Raw genomic sequence first — 20,454 nt, 5'->3', positions numbered from 1 at the left:
CAGTTAAATATAAAACATTTTAAAATGAGATTACGAAATTACAGGTAACCTAGGATAGTGTGCTCCCCAGGCTGCACTCCAGTTCCCACAGGGAACACTGCTCCAAAATCTGGAAATGGGGTAGGATAGGGAAGGCTGTGGTGGGGTAAGGGCACGATTAGGTGGAGTAGGGTTGGGTGAGGTAGAATAGGGTAGTATGTGGTGGGGTAGGGTAGGCTGTGGTGAGGTAGGGTTAGGTGGGTAGGGTAGGCTGTGGTGAGGTGGGGTAGGGTAAGATGGGGTTAAGGGGGGGTGTGGTGTGGTGGGGTAGGGTTGGGTTGGGTGGGGTAGTATAGGGTAGGCTGTGGTGGGGTAGGGTGGGGTGGGTTGAGGTGGGATAGGATAGCTGTGGTGAGGTAGGGTGGGCTATGGTTAGGTGGGTAGGCTGTGGTGTGGTGGGGTGGGTAGGGTGTGGTGGGGTAGGGTTAAGGTGGGTGTGGTGGGGTAGGATGTGATGGGGTAGGGTAGGGTGGATAAGGGTAAGGTAGGGTTTGGTGGGATAGGATGTGATGGGGTACAGTGTGGTGGGGTAGGGTACGATGTGGTGGGGTAGAGTGTGGTAGGATTGGTTAGGGTTGGGTTGGGTGGGGTGGCCTGCTCTGCTTGACCAGGTATTCCCAAACTGTGTTATGCGTAATGCCATCGGGGGTACGCCAAATAAAAAATACAAATAATTTTTTTTTAACATGATTGTACATTTTTTTCCTTCACAATTTCAAACAGTCCATGTATATTTTCCAACGGGGCTATGAATTTGGGTGAGTTTTTTTTTCTCTTCTGAGTAGCCTCATTTGACTGCCAAAAATAAAATGTGTGTTCAGCAAAATAATAACACAATATCAAATACAGGTAGCCTCGTCAAATAATTAACATCCAATCACCTTAACCATTACTCTCTCGCGGGAATTCCACTAACTGTCCGTATGTAGCCAAACGTAGCTGCTGCTCATGTTGGTATCTGTACTGATGGCGCAAAAGTCATGACAGGGAGACATAGTGGAGTGGTAACGTGCGTGCAAGCAGTTGCTCCCGACGCCACTTGGGTACACTGCAGCATCCACCAAGAGGCTCTTGATGCCAAGGAATGCCTGACAGCTTTAAACCTGTTTGGGCTATAGGGGGCGAATTGGAAAAACTGGAAAATATGCGCAAATTTTCAAACGGCCTTTTAATCAATTTCTGCTCTTACAATATGCATATTGTTAATAGTATTGGATAGAAAAGAGTCTCAAGTTTCTAAAACCGTTTTAATTTTTTCTCTGAGTGGAACACAAGTCCTTTGGCAGCACTTTCCCCGACCAGGAAGTAAAATGCAAGATGTTTATGCTCGCTTCAACGCTCTGCCTATACATGGTCATGCCACTTATGACCCGAAACACACCTCGTACGCCTTCCTCTGAGTGTCTAGAGGACGTCAGAGGAGAAATCATGCGTTTATCTTGTTTTGACGTGAAATAAGACCTATTTCTTTGACGTGACCGTCAATTTCAGGAAGTCAGAAGCGTGCGACTTGGGAGAGATATCATGTTTTGTTTTGCTGCCGTTTCGGATGTGAACTATCTCCAGCTCGGATTTGATTTGATAAATGAGACCATGTCATCGTAATGTATGTTTTTTCGTTCAAATATTTTTTTATTGAACACATATATAGTTTAATCAGATTATTTGAATTTTTTCGGGAGTTTTGCCGTGTTCCGTAATGTTTACTTTGTTTACGTTGGAGAGTTCCGTGCCACTCGACGAGTACCCCTGCTAAATGAAGATGGAAAGTTGCCATTCTGAATGGATTGAACGACTCTTCTGGACTAAGGACAACTTGATCAACATTCTGATGAAAGATCAGCCAAAGTAAGACCAAATTTATAATGTTATTTCATATATCTGTCGTGCATGTCAACTGGTCGCGCGCGCCCAAGTGTGTCTGTCTGGCGTGGCTATGCTAATTTAGCGCTACATTTAGTTTTCGATGTAAAACATTTAATAAATCGGAAATATTGTCTGGAATCACAAGAATCCTGTTTTTCAATTGCTGCACAGTATGTATTTCTCAGAAATGTTTTATGAGGAGTAATTCGGTATTTGATGTTGGTGTCTGTAAATGTTATGGCTGCTTTCTGATTGTAGCTGAAATGTAATTTATGATTTATACCATAAATATACACATTTTTCAAAAAAAAAAAATGCTATACAATAAATATGTTATCAGACTGTCATCTTATGAAGTTGTTTTCTTGGTTAGTGGCTATATATATATCTTCATTTGGTCGAATTAGTGATAGCTGGTGATGGACGTTGGTGTTAGAAAGTGGTGTCTTTTGCTAAGGTGGTTAGCTAATAGATTTACATATTTTGTCTTCCCTGTAAAACATTTTAAAAATCGGACATGTTGGTTAGATTCACAAGATGTCTGCCTTTCATATGCTGTATTGGACTTGTTAATGTGTGAAAGTTAAATATTTTAAAAAAATGTTTTTTTTGAATTTGCCGCTCTGCCTTTTCAGTGGAATGTGGGAGGAGTTCCGCTAGCGGAATTAAAGACGTTTTGGACACTACAGTGAAAATGGTTCACTTTGTTACTCCCGTGTATTTTATGCTCTATGCAATGATATGGGCAGCGACCAGGTAACACTTTTACAACATACAGAAGTGCGCTGGTTATCAAGGGACAAAGTATTGACACTTTGTTTTTAATTGAGAGCTTAGCTTCTTTGGGGTAGGGGGCAGTATTTTCACGTACCGGATTAAAAGCGTGCCCAGAGTAAACTGCCTGCTACTCAGGCCCAGATGCTAGGATATGCATATTATTAGTAGATTCGGATAGAAAACTCTCTGAAGTTTCTGAAACTGTTTGAATGATGTCTGTGAGTATAACAGAACTCATATGGCAGGCAAAATCCTGAGAAAAAATCCAACCAGGAAGTGGGAAATCTGAGGTTTTTAGTTTTTCAACTCTTTGCTTATCCAAGATACAGTGGAAATGGGGTCTATCCAAGATACAGTGGAAATGGGGTCATGTTGGACTTCCTAAGGCTTCCACTAGATGTCAACAATCTTTAGAACCTTGTTCGATGCTTCTACTGTGAAGTGGGGGCGAATGAGAGGGGATTGAGTAAGGTCTGCCATGAGCTGACCATGCGCGTTCATGTGAGAGTTAGCTTGATTTCCATTGCATTTCTGAAGACAAAGGAATTCTCCGGTTGGAACATTATTGAAGATTTATGTTAAAAACATCCTAAAGATTGATTCTATACTTCATTTGACATGTTTCTACGGACTGCAATATTACTTTTCTGTCACACCCTGACCTTTTTATGTCTGGTTTGGTCAGGGTGTGATTTGGGGTGGGCATTCTATGTTTTGTTTTTCTATGATTTTGTATGTCTATGTTTTGGCCGGGTATGGTTCCCAATCAGGGACAGCTGTATATCGTTGTCTCTGATTGGGAACCATACTTAGGTAGCCTTTTTCCCTCCTTTCTTTGTGGCACATATGCCTTAAGCTTCACGGTTGTTTTTGTATTGTTTATTGTTTTTGTCGGCGTTATCCTACTATAAAGGAATTTGTACACTCACCACGCTGCGCTTTGGTCCTCTTCTGCTGGCGGCCGTGACATTTTTGTCTGAACTTTGGCCTGGACCTGCCCGCGCGTCGTGAGTTTAGATTGTGTACTGAACGCGCGAACAACAAGGAGGAATTTGGACAAAAATGCTGGACATTATCGAACAAAACAAACATTTATTGTGGAACTGGGATTCCTGGGAGTGCATTCTGATGATGATCATCAAAGGTAAGTGAATATTTATAATGCTATTGCTGGCTTCTGTTGACTCCAACATGGCGGATATCTCTTTGCGTTGATTTGTCGTCTGAGCGCCGTACTCAGATTATTGCATGGTTTGCTTTTTCCGTAAAGTTTTTTTGAAATCTGACACAGCGGTTGCATTAAGGAGAAGTGGATCTAAAATTCCATGTATAACACTTGTATTTTTATCAACATTTATGATGACTATTACTGTAAATTGATGTGGCTCTCTGGAAAACCACCGGAAGTTTTGGAACTACTGAACATAACGCGCCAATGTAATTGATTTTTTGATATAAATATGAACTTTACCGAACAAAACATACATGTATTGTGTAACATGAAGTCCTATGAGTGTCATCTGATGAAGATCATCAAAGGTTAGTGAATAATATTATCTATATTTCTGCTTTTTGTGACTCCTCTCTTTGGCTGGAAAAATGGCTGTGTTTTTCTGTGACTTGGCTCTGACCTAACATAATAGTTTGGTTTGCTTTCGTCGTAAAGCCTTTTTGAAATCGGACACTGTGGCAGGATTTACAACAAGTGTATCTTTAAAATGGTGTAAAATACATGTATGTTTGAGGAATTTTAAATATGGGATTTCTGTTGTTTTTAATTTGGCGCCCTGCAGTTTCACTGGCTGTTGACGAGGTGAGACTCTACCGTCCCACATACCCTAGATAGGTTAAAGTTCTTTACTTACCATCATTTTCACTTGACTTACAGCTTGCATGATGACGAGTTTCTCACACGATTGGCCTATCAGGGTGATGTTTTTTCTCACCTGAATGATCTGAATCTATGGATTACAGGGACTCCCCGCAACTATATTCAGTGTGGGGGACAAAATTGAGGCTATGATTAAGAAGTTGGAGCTCTTTGTCTGCATTAACAATGACAACACACAGGTCTTTCCATCGCATAATTTTTTTGTGTGCAAATTAACTCAAGCTTACAGACAATGTCAAATGTGACATAGCGAACACCTGAGTTGGGTGCACAATTATGCAGGTACTTTCCCGAAACGGATGACACATTCGTTATCCCTTTCATGCTATGCCTCCAGTCCACTTACCGATATCTAAACAAGAGCCTCATCGAAATTGCAACAAGCGGTTCTGTGAAAATTGAATTTAGATTTCTGGATAGGGCTGCGCTCAGAGTATCCTGCCTTGGCAAATCACGCTGTTAAGACACTGATGCCCTTTGTAACCACGTACCTATGTGAGAGTGGATTCTCGGCCCTCACTAGCATGAAACTAAATACAGGCACAGACTGTGTGGAGAGAATGATTTAAGACAGACTCTCCAATACAAATCATCATTGCAGAATTATGTGCATTCTTTCAAGCACACCCTTCACCTGTGTTGAGTTATTCACAATTTTTAATGAAGAAATAAGGTTTTATATGTAAGATGGTTAAATAAAGAGCAAAATTATTGAGTATTATTATATTATTATTTGTGGCCTGGTCCTATAAGAGCTCTTTGTCACTTCCCACGAGCCGGTTGTGACAAATTCACCCACATTCTTATGTTTAACAAATGTATCGTATAGTGTGTGTGTGGCAGGCTTACAATGATGGCAAAAAACAACATTTGAGAGTGCGCTGACCCTGGTGCTAGAGGGGGTACGCAGCTGGAGGTTGAATGTTTGAAGGGGTACGGGACTATAAAAAGTTTGGGAACCACTGTATAGACCATGTAGAATACTGTATAGCAGAATGTAATTGTATTACCTCTGTTGGACCCTGTCACAGGAGTACTCAGAAGAAGGAGATCATAAAGGCCTACAGGAAAATGGTGCAGCAGTGGCACCCCGTCAACTTCCAGGACTCTGAAGAGAAGGTTGAGAAGAAGTTAATTGTACCCAGGACAAGGTAGTGCTCACTGATCCAGGTAAATGTCATATGGGCCAGGGTTACTCCCCATTGGCAGCTGTTACGCTTGTTCCAGCGATTATCTGATATACCACAGGTCATCATTCACAACTCTGTACAGGCCCACGTTTTAGGGTTCAGTACGTATTGGAATACGTGTACCGTTACACCCTTACTTAGTTCTCTATAGTGCATTTTCAAAGCAGCAGAAATATTAATACTTCATCTACAAGCCAATACGTCATGAGATTCCAATTTCACTTTTAGTTTACTTCTAGCACTTCTTTCTGCATACTGTATCATCATCTTAACCTCCTCTTAACCTTCTCTCAACCACCCCTTTTCCTCCACTTCCTGCTGGATGGTCAAACCTCAATGGTTATTCAATTTCTGCTTTAGAATTGTATTGATTTAGCAATACCCTTGTCTCATGCTATTGGTAAGGACTCAGGGCTGTCTACCTACCCTTTCAATTAACATCATATAAACTGTCTAGACTCTTGTCTAGGCATCTTAACTGCTCTCGACCTCTGTGTTTTGAACTAGTCTTTCACAGTTTTAAAACGCTGATTTCTTCCACTCAGTCCATTGATGCTCTCTGGTGGGTGGCATAAAGCTAGACTCCATAGTTGCTATATCCATTTTGGGACTTATATATTATACGGTATATATCCACTGATTCTTGAAGAATATAATTTATAAATGCCTTTGAGCTTTGTTTAACTGTCACACCTCATCAGAAACAATAGTATAAGCTTGTTTTACTTTTCAATGTAATCAAACACTGTATAGCCTCAAAAAAAGATTACAACTATAATTTGGTCTATGAATTGATAGAGTTGTCTAGGAGTTGGTTACATTTCTCCAGGCCAATCCATAACCTTTTTCCAAAACAGAAGCTGAGTGACAGTTCTGTTATTGTTTCAATTAATGATTCTAGCTTTAACATTGTTGTTGTGTCTGTCCGTGTGCCTGTGCAGAGATGAGGCAGACGTTTGACCATGGCGAGGACGCCATGGACACAGAGAGCCAGCAGGCAGGTCACCACCATCATCAGAACTTCCACAGCGGTTTCCAGGGCTTTAAAACCCCTTCAGCTCCGGACCCTTCAACTTCAATTACCAGTGAGCCCTAAGAGAGAAGCTTCATCTTCAAATTCAACTACCAGTGAGCCCTAAGAGAGAAGCTTCATCTTCAAATTCAACTACCAGTGAGCCCTAAGAGAGAAGCTTCATCTTCAAATTCAACTACCAGTGAGCCCTAAGAGAGAAGCTTCATCTTCAAATTCAACTACCAGTGAGCCCTAAGAGATGCTTCAATCTTCATCCATCATAGCTGGAGAGTTACCTTCCACTTTCAGGGTGAGCACAATGAATTACATGGTCACAGCACAATGAACTACATGGCCACAGCACAATGAACTACATGGCCACAGCACAATGAATTACATGGTCACAGCACAATGAACTACATGGCCACAGCACAATGAACTACATGGCCACAGCACAATGAACTACATGGCCACAGCACAATGAACTACATGGCCACAGCACAATGAACTACATGGCCACAGCACAATGAATTACATGGCCACAGCACAATGAATTACATGGCCACAGCACAATGAATTACATGGCCACAGCACAATGAACTACATGGCCACAGCACAATGAACTACATGGCCACAGCACAATGAATTACATGGCCACAGCACAATGAACTACATGGCCACAGCACAATGAACTACATGGCCACAGCACAATGAACTACATGGCCACAGCACAATGAACTACCCACAGCACAATGAACTACATGGCCACAGCACAATGAATTACATGGCCACAGCACAATGAACTACATGGCTACAGCACAATGAATTACATGGCCACAGCACAATGAATTACATGGCCACAGCACAATGAATTACATGGCCACAGCACAATGAACTACATGGCCACAGCACAATGAATTACATGGCCACAGCACAATGAACTACATGGCCACAGCACAATGAACTACATGGCCACAGCACAATGAACTACATGGCCACAGCACAATGAATTACATGGCCACAGCACAATGAACTACAGGGCCACAGCACAATGAACTACAGGGCCACAGCACAATGAACTACATGGCCACAGCACAATGAACTACAGGGCCACAGCACAATGAACTACAGGGCCACATGTCTGCTACAACTTAAAGACTAAAGACGTTTACTTGCCGCTGAATTATACATTTTTGGATTTTATTCAGCAAAAAAAAAGAACGTTCTTTCAGACACAATTATGAAAGTTTTGTAATGTGTGCACCAACTCCAGCCATCTTCAGGGATCTTACAGTTGAGAGTTCAGGGTTCATTCCAAAGTGACACGATGCCTTTCTATGGTGTACGTAATGAACATTGTCATCCATTCCTAAGACCAATGTGTACATAGATACAGTACTGTTTTTATATGAATGGAGTCATTTTTGGAATTCAGCAGAGTCCTTCTACACATTTAAATTGACTGTTCAACATGCAAGTGCGGACTGTCAAATGGTACCACAGTGCATCCCAATCCGTCTTATCTCCCAAAATGTGCCCTTGTTCACTCCCCTTCATGGATTTCATATAAAATGACTGGTGTATGATGTAGATTGCACTGCAGCAGATCAGCCATGTCAGAAGACCGAGGACTTCTTCACAACACAACAACCCGGGCCCATTTCCGCCCAGTGTCTGTCTGCAGCCATCATTTAAAGCTGATTTATTTCCTTCTCCATTAAAGTAGAGAGGGGGGGGGGGGGGTCAATGCAAATAGTACGGGTGGCCATTTGATTAATTGTTCAGCAGTCTTATGGCTTGGGGGTAGAAGCTGTTAACTAGACTTTGCACTCCGGTACTGCTTGCCGACTGGAGTCTTTGACAATTTTTTGCACCTTCCTCTGACACTGCCTAGTATATAGGTCCTGGATGGCAGGAAGCTTGGCCCCAGTGATGTACTGGGCCATATGCACTACCCTCTGTAGAGCCTTAGTCGGATGCCGAGTAGTTGCCATACCGGGCGATGATGCAACCGGTTAGGATGCTCTCGATGGTGCAGCTGTAGAACTTTTTGAGGATCTGGGAATCCATGCCAAATCTTTTCAGTCTCCTGTGTGGGAAAAGGCTTTGTCGTGCTGTCTTCACGACTGTCTTGGTGTGTTTGGACCAATATAGTTTGTTGGTGATGTGGACACCAAGGTATCTTGAAACTCTCGACCCACCCCACTACAGCCCCGTTGATGTTAATGGGGGCCTGTTCTGCCCTCCTTTTCCTGTAGTCCACGATCAGCTCCTTTGTCTTGCTCACATTGAGGGAGAGGTTGTTGTCCTGGCACCACGCTGCCAGGTCTCTGACCTCCTCCCTATAGTCTGTATCATCGTTGACGGTGATCAGGTCTACCACTGTTGTGTGGTCAACAAACTTATTGATGGTTTTGGAGTCATGCTTGGCCACGCAGTCATGGGTGAACAGGGAGTACAAGAGGGGACTAAGCACGCACCCCTGAGGGGCCCCTGTGTTGAGGATCAGTGTGGCGGATGTGTTGTTGCCTACCCTTACCACCTGTGGGCCACACGTCAGGAAGTCCAAGATCCAGTTGCAGAGGTAGGTGTTTAGTCCCAGGGTCCTTAACTTAGTGATGAGCTTTGTGGGCACTATAGTGTTGAATGCTGAGTTGTAGTCAATTAACAGCATTCTCACATAGGTGTTCCTTTTGTCCAGGTGGGAAAGGGCAGTGTGGAGTGCGATTGATATTGTGTCATCTGTTGGGGCGGTATGCGAATTGGAGTGTGTCTAGGGTATCCGGGAGGATGGTGTAGATGTCAGTCATGACCAGCCTTTCAAAGCACTTCATGGCTACCGACGTGAGTGCTACAGGGCGGTAGTCATTTAGGCAGGTTACCTTCGCTTTCTTGTCGCTTTCTTGTACGAGAAGAGAAGGCATTTAACTCGTTTGGTAGGCTCGCATCGCTGGGCAGCTCGCGGCTGTGTTTCCCTTTGTAGTCCATAATAGTTTGCAAGCCCTGCCACATCCGACGAGGGTCAAAGCCGGTGTAATAGGATTCAATCCTTGTCCTTTATTGACACTTTGTTCGTCTGAGGGCATAGCGGGATTTCTTATAAACGTCTGGATTAGTGTCCTGCTCCTTGTAAGTGGCAGCTCTAGCCTTTAGCTTTGTGCGGATGTTGCCTGTAATCCATGGCTTCTGGTTGGGATATGTACGTACGGTCACTGTGGCAATGTCGATGCACATATTGATGAAGCCGGGGACTGAGGTGGTATACTCCTCAATGCCATTGGATGAATCACAGAACATATTCCAGTATGTGCAAGCAAAACAGTCCTGTAGCGTAGCATCTGCATCATTTTATCACTTCCGTATTTAGCGTGTCACTGGTACTTCCTGCTTTAGTTTTTTCTTTTAAGTAGGAATCAGGAGTGTAGAATTATGGTCAGATTTGACAAATGGAGGGTGGAGGAGAGCTTTCTATGCATCTCTGTGTGTGGAGTAAAGGTGGTCTAGAGTTTTTTTTCCCTCTGGTTGCACATTGGACATGCTGGTAGAAATTAGCTCAAACGGATTTAAGTTTCCCTGCATTAAAGTCCCTGGCCACCAGGAGCGCTGCTTCCGGATGAGCATTTTTTTGTTTGCTTATGGCCTTATACAACTCGTTGTGTGCGGTCTTAGTGCCAGCATCGGTTTGTGGTGGTAAGTGCACGGCTACAAATAATATAGATGAAAACTGGATAGATGGTGTGGTCTACAGCTTATCATGAGGTACTCTACCTCAGGCGAGCAATACCTTGAGACTTCTTTAATATTAGACATTGCGCACCAGCTGTTATTGACAAATAGACACACACCCCCACCCCTCGTCTTACCAGACGTAGCTGCTCTGTCCTGCCGATGCACGGAAACCCCACCCAGCTCTATATTATCCTGGTTGTTTTTCAGCCACGACTTTTTAATGTCCCGTTGGTAGGATAGTCTTGATCGTAGATCATCCAAATTATTTTCCAGTGATTGCACGTTGGCCAATAGTACGGATGGTAGAGGCGGTTTACCCACTCGCCGACGAATTCTCGCAAGGCACCCCGACCTCCGCCCCTTGTATTTCCGTCTTTTCGTCACACGAATGACAGGGATTTGGGCCTGGTCTCGGGGAAGCAGTATATCCTTTGCCTCTGACTCAGAAAAACATCTTCGTCCAGTTTGAGATGAGTAATCGCTGTTCTGATGTCCAGAAGCTCTTTTTGGTCATAAGAGACCAACATTATGTACAAAATAAGTTACAAACAATAATGGGTTGGTCCCATGCAGCTGTGCAGCCTGCTTGAATATAGGCCTACAGCAAATCATGAAATGTTTTATTCCAGCAGGCTGCACAGCTGCATGGGGCCAACCCATTATTGCCAACCCATTATAGCTAGCTATCTTCCTAGGCAGTGGACTCTTGCTCTGGCCCTGACCTTGTGGATAAAGCAACTAGCTGGGGAGCATCATCTGTTCAGCACGGCTGGCTGAATGGCTGGTCAGCACCAGTGCCAGCTTCATTTGACGTGGAGATTGAATGAATCGAGGTGTGTTGGAGGTGTATCTACAGATACGCCGTATTCTGACCTTGACTTTATTCCCTCATAATTCCACCACTTTTACGCGAGAGGAAACCCATAAATAAGGTCTTGAGAACCTGGCGGGTCCAAGTGGAAAAAGCTAGAGATAGCACCCTTCTCCGTGCACTGTAATTCATAAATAGATAAGAGTTATTGAGAAGACGAGCTGTAGGTCAATTAGTAATTTGTTCGAAAATTGTAAATATAAATGACGCTTGTTTAAGATCTATTTGACCTTATAATCGCTGGAGACAAATGTGAAAAAAAGTAATATGGCAGCAAACTGAAGCACATCAACATACTTTCCCACAGTAAAGTTTATGAAATGTTCTGCCATTATACAGAATTTAAGATGTACAGCCTTTTAACTTGCAGGGATGGGCACTCTCGAATGTCTTAATTAAAGGCTACCCCGACTTTCTCTGTATCCTATTTCTATCCTATTAAATAATAGCCACAATCAGTATCGACCGTCAGTAGGCCTAATAATCACACATATTCAACTGCCAATTTACTGTTAGTTCCCTTCAGTTGGTATAGCCTACATTACCATTCCATTGTTTAGTTTACATTAATTTTCTTCCTCTGTAAACACTGTGTTGTGGCTGCTGCTGAGGATCATTAACCTATTTAATCCCATCGGTCACAATAGTGACCGTAAAAAACGTTTTCAGTTATAAGGCTGTAAAAATGTTACTGAATGATCTATCAATGTATTTCCAGCAAATATTGAAATAATAAAGGGTCTCAATGAAAGATGTGCAGTGTCACATGTTTAGTGTGAATTGTCACATGACCAGAGCTGTTTACTTCCTGGTTGCACCATGAGAAGAGGATGACTGCATCAAAGCTCCCAAACAAAAGGTTAGTAAAGTATGTTAACATAAAGTTAGGACAAAGATTTTTGGTACACATCATCTTTCAGGTGTCTAGTATTGATACATTCATTTGCAATTACTCAAGTTTGTTCAGTGTGGTCATAGAATGTGTAAACATGTTGACGGCAACAATAGTGACCGGTGGGATAACACAGTGCGTCTAGGTATACACATAGTTATACACATACATAGTTCTTGTTTTACCTAACTTTCTACTCTGTTCTTTCTTTTAGTTTCACTTTGAGTCAAGTTCTGGATATGTTGGATCTAGGTGACTGCCCAGACAAGGCATGCAACATTGCAATTATCCCTCAAAATGAGAAAGATGCTGTCCTGAGTGATTGTGATAGCGATGGGTCAGATATGGACTATGGAAAGGCCATTTGCCAGCCAGGCTGTTGAATGCATATGCTGAACATATGCAAACAGATCATGACAGGAACAACGTTATCAGTGATGATGACCTACCCCTCACCCCCCCCCCCCCCATCCACAACCTCCCCCACCCCCCTCCATTGTTGATAATGAAGAGCCAAGGGCCTCTACCCGCCAGAGGGTCCAGTCAGAAGAGCCAAGGGCCTCTACAAGCCATAGGGGTCAGCCAGAAGAGCCAAGGGAAAAGCTGCAGGTGGTCAAAAATAAAGATTGAGTGTTCAAACGATCGAAGAGGCCTGCCACTGATGTGATTCCAAAACACATAGTATACAGCCCAAATATGCAAAAGTTTGGCATGAAACCACTGAGCCACGGAAGGAGATCTTTACTGACTGCTACTGTTGAAGATCAGGCAAGATATGACAAAACTTCTCACTGGCCAATCAAGACAATGCACCGGTTCCAGAGAAGTCGTCATTGTGACAAACTCACTACCTATGCATGTGAGAAATGCAAAGCGCCACTGCACATTGAGTGCTTCAATATATACCATGGACAGTAGAAAAGGAGATAAGATCGAATGAAAAAGGGCTGAAAAAGACAATAAAATAAAAATAGAAAAGTTGATAAAGGGTGAGGAGAAGCAGTACAACGGACTCTAGGAAGAAAAGACAAGTCAATAAAGGGTGAGGAGAAGCAGTACAACGGACTCTAGGAAGAAAAGACAAGTCAATAAAGGGTGAGGAGAAGCAGTACAACGGACTCTAGGAAGAAAAGACAAGTCAATAAAGGGTGAGGAGAAGCAGTACAACGGACTCTAGGAAGAAAAGACAAGTCAATAAAGGGTGAGGAGAAGCAGTACAACGGACTCTAGGAAGAAAAGACAAGTCAATAAAGGGTGAGGAGAAGAAGTACAACGGACTCTAGGAAGATAAGACAAGTCAATAAAGGGTGAGGAGAAGCAGTACAACGGACTCTAGGAAGAAAAGACAAGTCACTAAAGGGTGAGGAGAAGCAGTACAACGGACTCTAGGAAGAAAAGACAAGTCAATAAAGGGTGAGGAGAAGCAGTACAACGGACTCTAGGAAGAAAAGAAAAGTCAATAAAGGGTGAGGAGAAGCAGTACAACGGACTCTCAGAAGAAAAGAAAAGTCGACGAAAAAGACAATCAAAATGACTGAAATGTTTTTGGAAAAGAAGGTCAATTGATTCAAGATATACTGTATGACAGTAGGACTGACTGATCACAGTTCAAAATAGTGATGCACAAACTAATTTTGCTCTTGGTTCTGAAGCCTAACTCTATTATATACTGTATATATATATATATAAAGCACTCATTGTGCAGTGGTGCTTTTTAAATATATATATATATATATATATATAATTGTATTTTGTTCAGTCTCTACTTGAATGCATATTCTACAGGCTACCTCTATCCTAAATGTTACCTTTATGTTCAGTGGGAATGAATCACACGACTGCTATACAGTTGTTAGTGAATGTTGCACTAAAATGTCACAATGACAATGTTACAATGAATATTGCACTAAAGTACAAGTTCAAATGTTACAATAAAGTTACAATATTAATGTTTCAATACATGTTGCACTAAAGTAACAATGTTACAATAAAGTAACAATGTTGAAATACATTGATGGTTGTTTTTTTGTCTTTGCTCTCAGTATTCATATCGATGTAGTGTAATGGTTTTTGATGTGTAAAATAGTCACACTAGAATGTGACGGGGCATTCTAGTGGCAATGCTGGGGACTGCTAGTGACAGAGTTTTAAATGTGTTAATAACTGGGTTGGGATATATAAGAACTTTGATAACTGCATAGGAGAAATATGTTAATTCAGTATACGTAACATTATCCCACCGGTCACAATTGTGACCGACCATAAAACACACTTTTTCACCTACTTTTCCATTAAAATTTCAAAATATAATGATTGATTACTTCAAAGGGTTACTAATGGCACTTGATTTGGATATTTTCATGTCTGGGAAAAATTCGGGATTAAATGGGTTAACAACAGTTGATAATATAAAAAAAGACATGACGGCTGATCAAATGGTTATGGAGCGGAGCGCATACCAAGCCGTAACAGTTTGACACCCGACGCAATGGTGCAATACTTGGCCATGTCATCACACAGTCCCATGCTTAGTGTAGCCAATACATGAGGGTATACAGTGCTTATTCCACATTTTGTTGTGTTACAGCCTGAATTCATAATGAATTCAATTTTTCTCACCTATCTACACACAATAACCAATAATGCCAAAGTGAAAACATGTTTTTAGAAAAGTTTGCAAATATATGAAGTATTCACACCACTGAGCCAATAAATGTTAGAATCACCTTTGGCAGCGATTACAGCTGTGAGTCTCTAAGCGCTTTGCACACCTGGATTGTATATTATTTGCTCATTATTCTTTTCAAATTCTTCAAGCGCTGTAAAATGAGTTGTTGATTATTGCTAGACAACCATTTTCAAGTCTTGCCATAGATGTTTATGCAGATTTAAGTAAAAACTGTAACTCGGCCACTCAGGAACATCCACTGTCTTCTTGGTAAGCAACTCCAGTGTAGATTTGGCCTTTTGCTTTTGGTTATTGTCCTGCTGAAATTTGAATTAATCTCCCAGTGTCTGGCAGACTGAAACAGGCTTCCTCTAGGATTTTACCTGTGCTTAGCCCCGTTCCGTTTATTTTTTATCCTGAAAAACTCCCCAGTCATTAACGATTACAAGCATACCCATAACATGATGCAGTCAACACTGCTTGAAAATGTGGAGAGTGGTACTCAGTAACGTGTTGTATCAGATTTGCCCCAAACACAACACATTTTTTGCAGTATTACTTTAGTGCATTGTTGTAAACAGGATGCATGTTTTGGAATGTTTTTATTCTGTACAGGCTTCCTTCTTCTCACTCTGTCAATTGGGTTAGTATTGTGGAGTAAGTACAATGTTGTTGATCCATCATCAGTTTTCTCCTATCACAGCCATTAAACTGTTTATCCTTTCTGAAATCCCCATCCCGGATCCGGGATTTCTGTCATTAAAAACCCTGACTAGCATAGCGTAGCCTAGCGCCAGAGGCTAATCATAAAATATAATTTCATGAAATCACAAGTACAATATTGCAAAACACAGCTTAGCCTTTTGTTAATCCATCTGTCGTCTCAGATTTTGAAATTATGCTTTCCAGCGAAAGCAATACTTGCATTTGTGTAAATGTATCGATCGCTCGACAAAACAATAAGAACAGCTAGCGCCAGGTAACTCGGTAACAAAAACCAGCAAAGCAATCAAATTAATCGCTTACCTTTGTTGATCTTCGGTTGGTTTCACTCACGAGACTCTCAGTTAGACAGCAAATGTTCCTTTTGTTCCATAAAGATATGTTTTATATCCAAATACCTCCGTTTGTTTGATGCGTCATCACGTAATCCACTGGAAAAAGCGTTCGCGACAACGGCGGAAAAAAATCCAAATTATATCCATAATGTCCACATAAACATGTCAAACGTTGTTTTTGATCCAACTTCAGGGTGTTTTTCACATATCTATTCGATAATAAATCAACCGGGACAGTTGGCTTTTCACTAGGAGCGAGAGAGACAATGGCTACCTTTCAGATTTGCGCAAAAATTACCTGGAGAGCCTGTCCACTTACCCAATGTGCTCTTGAAGGGTCATCCTTCAAAATAAAGGCCTGAAACTACGTCTAAAGGCTGTTGACACCTTAGGGAAGACATAGAAAAAGAGGTCTTATTGATGAGACTTCACATATGCGATAGGAAGGCATTGGAACACAGAGCTCTCAAAATGAGTGCCACTTCCTGCTTGAAATTTTCTCAGGTTTTCACCTGCAATATCAGTTCTGTTTAACTCACAGACAAAATTCTTACAGTTTTGGAAACTTCAGAGTGTTTTCTATCCTAATATGCATATTCTAGTTTCGGGGGCTGAGAAATAGGCAGTTTAAAATGGGTACGCATATTTTGCCAAATGTTAAAATTGCGCCCCCTAGTTAGAAGAAGTTATTAAAGTCACCTTTGGCCTCATGGTGAGATCCCTGAGCGGTTTCCTTCTGGAAAATGAATTAGAAGGACGCCTGTATCTTTGAAGTGACCGGGTGTATTGATACACCATACAAAGTGTAATTAATAACTTCACCATGCTCAAAGGGATATTCAATGTCTGCAATAGGTGCCTTTCTTTGTGAGGCATTGTACAACCTCCCTGCTCTTTGTAGTTGAATCTGTGTTTGAAATTTACTGCTCGACTGAGGGACCTTACAGATAATTGTTTGTGTGGGATACAGAGATGAGAGAGCCATTAAAAAATCAGGTTAAACACCACTATTGCACACAGAGTGAGTCCATACAACTTATTATATGACTTGTTAAGCGCATTTTTACTCCTGAACTAATTTAGCCTTGCCATAACTAAGAGTTTGAAAACTTACTGACTCAAGATATTTCAGATTTTTATTTTAAATGAATTTATGAATTTATGAATTTATTTTTCTATTATTTTATGTTCTTTTTTAAAATGTCTTTTTTTTTTTTTTACATAATTCCACCTTGACATTATGGGGTATTGTGTGTAAGCCAGTGACAAAAACATCCCGATATAATCCATTTTAAATTCAGGCTGTTACACAACACAATGTGGAAAAAGTCAAGGTATGTGAATACTTTCTGAAAGAACTGTAGCTCACTATTGTCCCTATTATAATTCTATGTACAGTAATCTTCCAACATTACCATGGGTTGAAGAACTGAACGTGTCAATATTCAGAATTAAACCGGCGTTTTCTTTCTTTTGTGCGTAAAGGCTCTCCACACCTGTTTTTTATGATTCATAAATACTTTCCTAAACCTAAATAACCTACAAGATCAGAGTATTTTTAAAATCGACCAATTGGTGGATTTGAGAGAAGAATATGCATATATTTAGATGGCCTTCTTTCACTGATCCCTAATATTCTGAAGCCATTCTCTCCATATAGTCTGTCAACAACATTCTACCTAAAAGGTACACTGTATTTAAAGGGACTAAAAGGTACACTGTTTAAAGGGACTAAAAGGTACACTGTGTTTAAAGGGACTAAAAGGTACACTGTATTTAAAGAGATGAAAAGTTACACTAAAATACACACTGTATTTAAAGGGACTACAAGGTACACTGTATTTAAAGGGACTACAAGGTACACTGTATTTAAAGGGACTACAAGGTACACTGTGTTTAAAGGGACTTAAAGGTACACTAAAAGGTACACTATATTTGAAAAGCCTTTTGATTGAAAATCTGTCTGCCAGCAAAGGTTGAGTGAAATGTATTCAGAGCACTCTAGGTAGCCACACCTGCAGAGCGCATTATGCAACTGAATAAGGTCATTCTGAATACCAAATACTGAGGAGTGGTAAGTGCGTAGGAAAGGCCTTAATTCCTAAATTGGAATTTGCCCCTCATAGATCAGTAATGCGGATACAGGGGCCCTCATAGATCAGTAATGCGGATACAGGGGCCCTCATAGATCAGTAATGCGGATACAGGGGCCCTCATAGATCAGTAATGCGGATACAGGGGCCCTCATAGATCAGTAATGCGGATACAGGGCAATAAATAATGCGACTCAAGTAAACACATTTTATCTCTTCTGGAAGTCTCTTCAATGTCGTGCTCCACATACATATTCTATGGCTTTCTTGGTTCCGTCTCGTAGAATACAACGGATAACACAACATGTCAACGAAGACCAACCCCAAGCAGACTATAGTGTTGTGATTCTGTAGTAAATATTCTGGTGTGAGTGTTTGCGACAAAAGGAATGTTTTATCTGAAAACATAATTCATTTATGCAGAGACGATTTCATCCTGCTGCATCGTCCACTTTTCCCTCTGAGGACCATGTTGTTACTCTATGTGAAGAACAAGGAATAATTGATGCATTTTCTGGATAGTCAATACACGACTCAAAGAAGCCACTGTCAAAAACTTTTCAAATGTATGCATTTATTCTGCAGAATACATTGAGAGGGAACACATTTTCCTTGAACTGTATTTTCCTTCATCTCTTCTGCGAATAACTTACGTGCAATATCGATACCATGAACAAAGAGGAGGATACCATAACTGTCAAGCTGGTACGAATGAGTAAATAATGTGTGCTTTCTACGCAATAGTAACATTGTAAAAATACAAACCCAGTGGCTGGTGGACATTCTCAATGTCACACACAACAGCGCTACAAAATTACATTTTCAAACTCTGTAGATATTTTTTATTATTATTTATTCAACCTTTATTTAATTAGGCAAGTCAGTTAAGAACAAATTAGTATTTACAATGAAGGCCTACCCCAGACAAACCCTAAACCGTACGATGCTGGACCAATTGTGCGCCGCCCTACGGGACTCCCAATCACGGCCAGTTGTGATACAGCGTGGAATCGAACCAGGGTCTGTAGTGACGCCTCTAGCACTGAGATGAAATGCCTTAGACCGCTGCACTACTCGAGAGCCCCAGTGTGTACCTAGCGCGGTTCCCCAGATGTGATACAGCCTGGAATTGAACCATGGTCTGTAGTGACGCCTCTAGCACTGAGATGAAGTGCCTTAGACCGCTGCGCCACTCAGGAGCCCCCGTGTCTCCACAGTGTAGGTATTGTAGCATTGTGTACCTGGTGCGGTTCCCCAGGTGTGAAGCTCAGTAGCCCCCCGTTTCCTTACTGCTGTCACAGAACGGAGTGTACCCATAGGTGGTGCCCTCCAGATTCAAATCTCTCAGATCTGCCCTGCGTGGACAAGGAGCAACAGTAAAGCACAGCAGTAAAACCAACAGGTTGACACCAATTCTAGGTGACATATTATATTTATTTGTACAGCAGTATCTTGGTATCACCAGTCAGTTAGCTGGTCAGTGTCCACAAATATGATTTTGTTCACAGGCAGGGGGAGGAAAATATCCAGATGCTGTATACCCAGAAGAATCTCTCTTTCTCAGTCTGCTGCTGGAGCCATGTAAGGTATGGACTTGTGTAGACACAAACCTCTTATGAGGAAAACTTGATAGCCCCTTGCAGAAGAAATTATTGATGTGCTTCTTCAGGTGTATGAGAAAATGTACAATATGTGCTGCCATTTGGTATTAGAAAATAATTATTGAAATTGACTGAAATCGTCCTAAAAAAACAGCTGGAATTCTTCGAAATAGGCTTACACTTGATCAATTGAAATATATAAATAGACGCTGAGCACTTGATAATAAACATTTCATGGACCGAGCTCAACGGCCTCAAGACATAAAATAGTTTGAATCTCAAAAAATATTTCATAAACAGTGAAACATTCCAAATGCAGAAAATGTTGCTAATACTCCACCTTTCCCATGGCTTGTTAATTTTAGATACATATGATGTAGCTTAGTAGGCGTTAATGTATATGGACTCATCCCTATAGGAGGAACAGATAAGGAGAGAAGGCATCCCCCAATTCCTTTCATCCTTCAACACAAACAATTCTATTTCTCCCAGGGGTCGCGCTGGAGCGAGGAGAAAGTTATCACGGCAAGGTAGGAAGGCAGAAAGTTTGCATGGAGTCAAGCCGTGAGGCGGTTACCTTGAAGGTGAGAGAGAGGTTATTCTTGAGGAACCAAAACTTGACAGGGGTTTTGGTGTGGTAGAGGGCGGACAGCAGCATTATTCTGGAACAGGAAGTGAGCGAATGGAGGGAGGGAGGGCGGGAGGGAAGGAGTAAGTCTCAGAGGATGAGGGCTAATTACAGCTAAAAGGCGCTTGGGGCCTCCAGA

The 20,454-nt window shown here is 41.6% G+C and overlaps 2 long non-coding RNA genes across 2 annotated transcripts in view; one reads left to right on the top strand and one right to left on the bottom strand.

Annotated features, from left to right (window-relative positions):
• Nucleotides 1-11,995: 11,995 nt before the first annotated feature.
• Nucleotides 11,996-13,778, top strand: LOC139538989 (uncharacterized). The gene is made up of 2 exons (XR_011667843.1): nucleotides 11,996-12,234; nucleotides 12,482-13,778. It is a non-coding gene; the product is annotated as an uncharacterized lncRNA (long non-coding RNA).
• A 4,883-nt stretch (nucleotides 13,779-18,661) lies between these two features.
• LOC139538209 (uncharacterized) overlaps nucleotides 18,662-20,454 on the bottom strand; it is a 48,233-nt gene continuing 46,440 nt past the window's right edge. Inside the window, exon 5 of the long non-coding RNA XR_011667695.1 lies at nucleotides 18,662-19,441. This is a non-coding gene — a long non-coding RNA (uncharacterized lncRNA). The remainder of the gene's footprint in view (nucleotides 19,442-20,454) is intronic.

The sequence above is a fragment of the Salvelinus alpinus genome, chromosome 14 (assembly GCF_045679555.1).
Source record: "Salvelinus alpinus chromosome 14, SLU_Salpinus.1, whole genome shotgun sequence".
Classification (NCBI taxonomy): Eukaryota; Metazoa; Chordata; class Actinopteri; order Salmoniformes; family Salmonidae; genus Salvelinus; species Salvelinus alpinus.
This window is presented reverse-complemented; position numbering and strand designations above follow the sequence as displayed.